The sequence below is a fragment of the Oncorhynchus gorbuscha genome, linkage group LG18 (genome assembly GCF_021184085.1).
Source record: "Oncorhynchus gorbuscha isolate QuinsamMale2020 ecotype Even-year linkage group LG18, OgorEven_v1.0, whole genome shotgun sequence".
Lineage (NCBI taxonomy): Eukaryota > Metazoa > Chordata > Actinopteri > Salmoniformes > Salmonidae > Oncorhynchus > Oncorhynchus gorbuscha.
In genome coordinates, this window is record NC_060190.1 from 65,218,820 (window position 1) to 65,227,186 (window position 8,367).

Below are 8,367 nucleotides of genomic sequence, written 5' to 3' on the forward strand. Positions count from 1 at the left end.
ATCAAGTTTTGAGGGAGAGTGCATTTGGCATGCTGACTGCAGGAATGTCCACAAGAGCTGTTGCCAAGAGAATATAATTTTAATTTCTCTACCATAAGCCTCCAATGTCATTTTAGAGAATTTGGTAGTACGTCCAACTCGTCTCACAACCGCAGACCATGTGTAACCACACCCTCCCAGAACCTCGCAGAACCTCCACATCCGTCTTCTTCACCTGCAGAAAGCTGATGAAACTGTGGGTTTGCACAACCAAAGAATTTCTGCACAAACTGTCAGAAAGCGTCTCAGGGAAGCTCATCTGCGGGCTTGTCATCCTCACCAGGGTCTTGATCTGCCTGCAGTTCAGTGTCTTAACTGATTTTAATGTGCTCTTAACGGATTAATCCTGGTTTCAACTGTACCAGGCAGATGGCAGACAGTGTGTATGGCATCGTGTGGGAGAGCGGTTTGCTGTTGTCAACGTTGTGAACAGGGTGTCCCATGTTGGCGGTGCAGTTATGGTAAGAGCAGGCATAAACTACGGACAACGAACACAGTTGCATTTTATCGATGGCAATTTGAATGCATCGAGATACCGTGATGAGATCCTGAGGCCCATTGTCCTGCCATTCATCCTCTGCCATCACCTCATGTCTCATCATGATAATGCACGGCCCTATGTCTCATCATGATAATGCATGGCCCCATGTCTCATCATGATAATACATGGCCCCTTGTCTCATCATGATAATGCACGGCCCTATGTCTCATCATGATAATGCATAGCCCCATGTCTCATCATGATAATGCACTGCCCCATGTCTCATCATGATAATGCACGGCCCCATGTCTCATCATGATAATGCATGGCCCCATGTCTCATCATGATAATGCATGGCTCCATGTCTCATCATGATAATGCATGGCCCCATGTCGCATCGTGATAATGCACGGCCTCATGTCTCATCATGATAATGCATGGCCTCATGTCTCATCATGATAATGCACGGCCCCATGTCTCATCATGATAATGCATGGCCCCATGTCGCATGAGGTATCTTTTGGTTATCACTACGGCAACAGCTTCCAGGAACGACACAATATTTACATCTTACAGTTATTCAGAAAATAAGCAAAAGGAATAGAACAACAATATGTACATAACTCATGTCTCATCATGATAATGCATGGCCTCATGTCTCATCATGATAATGCATGGCCCCATGTCGCATCATGATAATGCATGGCCCCATGTCGCATCATGATAATGCATGGCCCCATGTCGCATCATGACAATACATGGCCCCATGTCTCATCATGATAATGCATGGCCTCATGTCTCATCATGATAATGCATGGCCTCATGTCTCACCATGATAATGCATGGCCTCATGTCTCATCATGATAATGCATGGCCTCATGTCTCATCATGATAATGCATGGCCTCATGTCTCATCATGATAATGCATGGCCCCATGTCTCATCATGATAATGCATGGCCTCATGTCTCATCATGATAATGCATGGCCCCATGTCGCAAGGAAGATTTTTATTAGTACAGTTTGCTCATTATATTCCAAATGCTAACGGTTGTTTTCAGGTTTTACAGCATGCAGTCTGATCTTCACTACACAGCTCTTTTTGTGGAGCAGCAGACCGTGACCTTACAGTAGTCAAGTAATTGTATCAGTGATGGAGTATATTCGTCTGACATGAACCCTGAACACATTGATTTCGAGGTGTAAACTTTGGTGCTGATTTTGGACATGGGGGTGATTCTGTAGACTGCTGTCAGTCATCAGAGAGAGTAAAATCACCCTGTATCAAATAAAATGTTATTGGTCACACACATGGTTAGCAGATGTTATTGTGAGTGTAGTGAAATGCTTATGCTTCTAGATCCGGCAGTGCAGCAGTATCTAACAGGTAATATCTAACAATTCCACAACAAAACCTAATATCTAACAAATTCCACAACAAAACCTAATACACACAATCTAGTAAAAGAATGGGATGAGAATATAAAGTATAAAATATATGGATGAGCAGTGACAGAGCGGCTAAGATGCAATAGATAGTAAAGAATAGAGAGTGAAGGATACCGTATACATTATATACATATGATATGAGTAATGTGAGATATGTAAAAAAAATAAAAAATAAATGGCATTATTAAAGTGACTAGTGTTCCATTTATTAAAGTGGCCAATGATATCAAGTCTGTAGGTAGGCAGCCGCCTCTCTGTGCTAGTGGTGGCTGTTTAACAATCTGATGACCTTGATATTGAAAAACAGCTTCTATGTCTCTGTCCCAGCTTTAATGCACCTGTACTGACCTTGCCTTCTGGATGGAAGCGTGGTGAACAAGTAGAGGCTCGGGTGGTTATTGTCCTTGATGATCTTTTTTGCCTTCCTGTGACATCGGGTGTTGTAGGTGTCCTGGAGAGCAGGTAGTTTGCCCCCGGTGATGCGTGGTGCAGACCGCACCACCCTCTGTAGTCGAGAGGGCTTAGATATTATGATTATATTATTGTTATTATATGATCGGTTAAACTAGATATTATGCCACTATCTGTATCTACTATAATATTAAGAGTATCAATTTGAACCTTTACCATTATTGTTCTTGAATAACATTATATCCTCTATCCAGGAGGCGTTTAAGGAGCAGTCTTTCACTGTCTCTTTAGATCTGTATCAGCAGACCACATGGACAAAGTAAGTCTCATTCACGTCACATCAGTCCTTATGTCTTTTACTGGCAGAAAAAGCAGGGTAGTTTACTGAAGGTAGGCCGTTGCATCGCCATCACATTGATGCTGCTTTTCCATGAATACGCTTAGAGACAGGTTCTGGCCAGCGTGCGTCTGTGCTGAGAGGTTTTGTCCAAGGCCCATCCGCCACAACCTCACACACATTAATGGCCTATCAAGCTCACTCACCAGACAAGCTGCAATAAACCATATTAGTCACAGGATAATTGGAATGTATTTTGGACTAGAACTTCTCTAATGCATTTGTTTTACTGGAAAGGTGTGTGGAGCTTTGAGGTTGATAGGTGAATGAGGAATCTAATGTAATGTGTGAATTTGATTTATTCAGTGGGATGGTGCAACATGATTTTCTTTCCCCTGGTGCCATGGCGGTATGGTTTATGGTTCCCCCGTGGGCTGGTGTTGTTGTTTATGGGTGCTCTGTGTGGAGAGGAGCGCTGTGCCATGCCCCGGCTGTCAGAATGAAATATCACTACACTCACTCCTGATTGCGATGTACGGGGCCTCGTCGGATTCATAAAAATGGTAATCCCATGCAGCTCTATACCAGCCAGCCAGGGAGCACTAAATAAACTACGATACAGAGGAAAGCAGGCCGAAGTGCATGGACACACCACAGGAGGCTACTGAGGGAAGGACGACTCATAATAATTCTGCTCCAGCCATTATCACGAGCTCGTACTCCCCAATTAAGGTGTCACCAACCTCCTGTGACACACATTTGTTGTGACACACTGTAGCTGCTACTGGACATGTATGTGCTGATATACAGTACCATGATATACAGTATAGTACCATAAGATATAGTACCATTGTATACAGTATAGTATCATGATGTATTGTACCATGATATATAGTACTATTATATTCAGTACCATGCAAAAGCTGAATTACCAGATGCACATAACACCATGAGACCACAGTGTTCATCATTTGTGAATCAAGATTGTAACATATCCTATTCCTGAAGGGTTGCAGTTTCTGCATTTCTATACGCAACATTGCTCTGTAACCCTCATTGTTCCAAACACTCAGCTCATCCTAAAGCCTGAGGAGTATAGTAATCTGTCTTCTCTGTAGAATGTGTCAGCGAGCTCTGTGGGAGGGGTATGACTGCTGCTGCGCACACATCACAGCACACAGCCTTCTGTGTTCTAAAAAAGCATTCCCAGTCCCGACTTGCTGTTCAAAGAGAATGGCATTAATAAGAATATACCCTTTTCCTTTATGTCCCAGCACACGGACCAAGAACGCCGTTTTCTGATGTTGAATGTTATTTAACTAGACAAGTCAGTTAAAAACTAATTCTTATTTACAATGACGGCCTACCAAAAGGCAAAAGGTCTCCTGTAGGGACAAGGGTTGGGATTAAAAATAAAACAATATAAATATAGGACAAAACACACATCAGAACACGACATAAAGAGAGACCTTAGACAACAACATAGCAAGGCAGCAACACATGACAACACAGTATGGTAGCAACACAACATGACAACAACATGGTAGCAGCACAAAACATGGTGTAAACATTATTGGGCACAGACAACAGCACAAAGGGCAAGAAGGTAGAGACAACAATATATGACGCAAAGCAGCCACAACTCTCAGTAAGAGTGTCCATGATTGATTATTTGAATGAAGAGATGAATGAAGAGATTTAGGTGTCCATTTTGAGGGTTTGTTGCAGCTCGTTCCAGTAGCTAGCTGGAATTGTACCTTACATGGTGAAAAATACACATTGATTTCATTGTTTTTCCCACCAGGGACAAATCGGGTGTTTATAGATATAATTAAAGCTATATTTATCAGGTTTGAAGGTAAGACCCAGATGCAGACTGTGTTGGAGTAACAATGTTTATTACAGCAACAGGGCAGCCAATCAACAGGTCAAGGCAGGCAGGGGTCAATATCCAGAGTACTGGGGGAAGGGTACAGGATGGCACGCAGGCTCAGGGTTGGGTCAGGCAGAGGTTGGTGATCCAGAGGTGAGGCAAAGGTACAGGATGGCAGGAGCTGTGGTGAAGCTGTAATAAACATTGTTATTCGGACACAGACTGCATCTGGGTCTTACCTTCAAACCTGATAGTACAAACTGGCCATGACTAACCCAGCAGACCCGGGCCAGCTGCGCAATGCCTTCTCCTCCCAAGGAGCCACCATCGGGAGGAAGCGAAGTGGCCCGGACCTTGTTGGACACCTCCCGAAGGTCCTGGTACTCCGCGGGAATGGCAGAGAGTTCCGGGGCACTTTGAGAGCACGCAGAAAGATGTTCCCGGGCAGGTTGTGCTGACTTCAGAAACTGAGCGTGGCAGAATGGACTCCAGCCCATGATGGCACCAGTAGACCAGTTGATGAGGGGATTGTGTCACTGGAGCCAGGAGAATCCCAATACCATGGGTATCTGAGGAGACTTGATGAGCAGGAATAGTCTCGCTGTGATTCCCTGACATCCGTAGGTTGATGGGAGTGGTAATATGAGTGACCCGGTCTATAGACCGCCCGTCCAGCACCCTAACATCCATGGGAGTGGAGAGGGGCTGAGTGGGGATGTTCAACTCAGGAGCTAGTGTAGTGTCCAAAAACTCTCATTGGCCCCAGAGTCAATGAGGACCCAGAGAGATTTATACTGGTTTCCCCACAGAAGAATGGCATGAACAGGGGTGCGAGCAAGAGAAGCAGGAAAGTTCTCCATATGGCCCACGAGTACTTGCTCCTACCAGTGAGCCTGATATTTTTAAAGGACAAGAGGATACAAAATGACCAAGAGCCCCGCAGTACAGACAACACTTTGTGTTGATCCTGTATTGCCGTTCCGCTGGTGATTGCCCAGCTCTACCTAGTTGCATAGGCTCGGAATGCAGTGACTCAGCCGTCTTCGGCGACTCTCGGGGAAGGTTGGGAAGCCTCGGGTTCTCTCGGCAAGAAGATCGTTGGGGACTTCCGAGGTGGCTCGGAGGCAAGGTGGAATCCCTGGACGTACGAGCGAAGTCAAATTTCCTCTCCCTCCATCATTCCCGTAGTCACCCATAGTTTTGGATGGTCAAAGCGATGAGGGAATCAAGATCTGTGGGTAACTCCCGATCAGCAAGCTCATCCTTGACCTCCTCTGAGACGCCGTGCAGGAACATATCGAACAGTGCTTCCTGGTTCCAAGCACTCTCTGCTGCCAACGTGGAGAAATCCACCGCATAGTCGGCCACACGGCAGGATTCATGCCAGTGCTGGATTTGTTTCCGGGCAGCTTCTCTCCCGGAGAACAGGGCATTAAAGAAATCTTCACCTCTCCCACAAACTAACACTGTTGTTCCCATACGTCAGTAGCCCAGGTGAGAGCCCTCCCGGGACATCAGTGTGGCGATAGGCTATCTTGGAGAGATCCGAGGGGAAGTAGGAAAATGAGGACTCGCTGAGCTAGAAACGCCCGAACAGGTGCTCGGCTCCGGGGGGGTTAACGGGGCTCCCGAGAAGGTGGAGTGAACAATGAGACGGCGCTGATAGCAGCTGGGTTACTGAGGGCCTGTGGGGTTACCACCGTGATAGGCTGCCTTCCAGACAACCCGCGGAATTGCTACAGAAAATTGTCCAATTCCCGGGTCATGGCGTACAGCCAATTTTTGGACCCCCTCCATAAGACCACGAAGCAGTTCCTTCTGCCTCCCGATGGTGGCTTCTTGGGAGGAGATGGCGTCGTGCAGCTGGCCCGGGCCTGTTGGGTCAGTCATGGCCATTTCATACTATCAGGTTTGAAGGTAAGACCCAGATGCAGACTGTGTTGGAGTAACAATGTTTGTTACAGCAATAGGGCAGGCAAACGACAGGTCAAGGCAGGCAGGGGTCGATAACCAGAGTAGTGGGAGGAGGGTACAGGATGCAGGCAGGCTCAGGTTCAGGTGAGGCAGAGGTTTGTAATCCAGAGGTGGGGCAAAAGTACAGGACGGCAGGCAGGCTCAGGGGCAGGACAGTGAAGAGTCAAAACCAAGAGGGTGAGAAAAGGAGTACAGAGAACACAAGTATAAATACACAGGGGAAAATGGGCGACACCTGGGGGGGGTGGAGACACTCACAAGACAGGTGAAACAGCTCAGGGTGTAACAATATTAGATCAAATCCAGGCAGGAACTATTCATTTAGCAAGCAACCAAATCATACATTTGATAAGATTGACAGGCAAATTCAAGGAACCTCCAAAGAGGCTGAAAATAATTTACAAGATACCTGGAGATTACTATTCCCAACAATGAAAGACTACTCCTTTTTTCTCAAAGTAAGAAAAGCAATTCAAGAATTCTTATATCCAAAAATGCTCTGATATGAAGAATTAACAGAACGCAACTTCAAGCCCATAAATGTATTAAATATGTCAATAAATAAATATAAAACCTTTACCTTTACAAATGTAGACATAGAGGACAAAGAAAAGCTATCCCCCAACATAATATGGGATGTTTTTAAGGTGTATATTAGGGAAATTACAATCTCATACTCTGCTAAAATTAAATCTGAGTTAGAAATTTAAATTAAAGAAAAATAAATCCCTATTTTAGAAAAAGCCCATAAACAAATATTTAAAGAAGAAGAAAATACATCCCTGAACTTAAAGCAGGAATGTGATATTTTACTTTTGAAAAGAGCCAACAACTACCCGTTAAACTCAAAGAATACTATTTAATCGCAAATAAACCTGGTAAACATCTCCAACAGACATCAGTCTGACTTACAGATGTTGGATCTTACCCTGTTGCAGGAGAACTTTCCTGCAATGCAGGAAACGTCAAACATGTAGTGTATATGAGGTTTAAAAGGCTTCTGAAGTTAGATTTTCCCTTACAAAAATGTATCAAATGTATAATAATTGACATTTCCTTTTGCTGCAGGATTATTTTAATAATAATAATACATTGGACGTACATAGCACTTTTCAAAGTTTCTTTACAATTGTAGAAATGATTTTCCTGCTGTAGCAAACTGGCTCAAATTAAGATCCTACATCTGTAGGCAGAGATTTCAGTGAGGAGCCATCTTCTCTGTGTCTCTTGTCATTGCTCATGTCATACCACAGCTGAGCCTGTCCCATAGACTCAGGTCATTTATGTCTCTATAGGAATGATTTGCCTCTGATATAGGGCAGCTGTCCATCTACACGAGTGTTTGTGAGATGAGGGTACTTTTTACCTGCTATGTTAGGGTGGGTGTTGTGTCAGATATCTACACTTTTTTGTATGAGATTAACTGTTCACCTACTTGAATGTCTTAGATTGGATGAATCTTCAACTGCAGACAGTAAAGCATGTGCATGCCTATGGCTAATTATCCACTTAGCCAAGCAAATATGTCCAGATCTGTTCACCTGCGTTGTCACCTGCTTTAGCCTGCCAGCCAAGGGCTGATCTCCCACAGTGGCTGTTGGAGTGTCCTGCTGCAACGTTTCCTTTCAAAACAGAAGGATGTGACGCGAGTGCCATAGTCAGGTCCTCTGTGTGTAAGCTCTTAACAGCACAGCAGTGTGACAGAGGGCTCAGTGACAATGGGCTTCCTGGGAATGTTTTGCTAACAGGGAAATGGCCTGTTAAACGGAGGAGCTGGCTGACATCCTGCAGAAGGGTCAGGACCT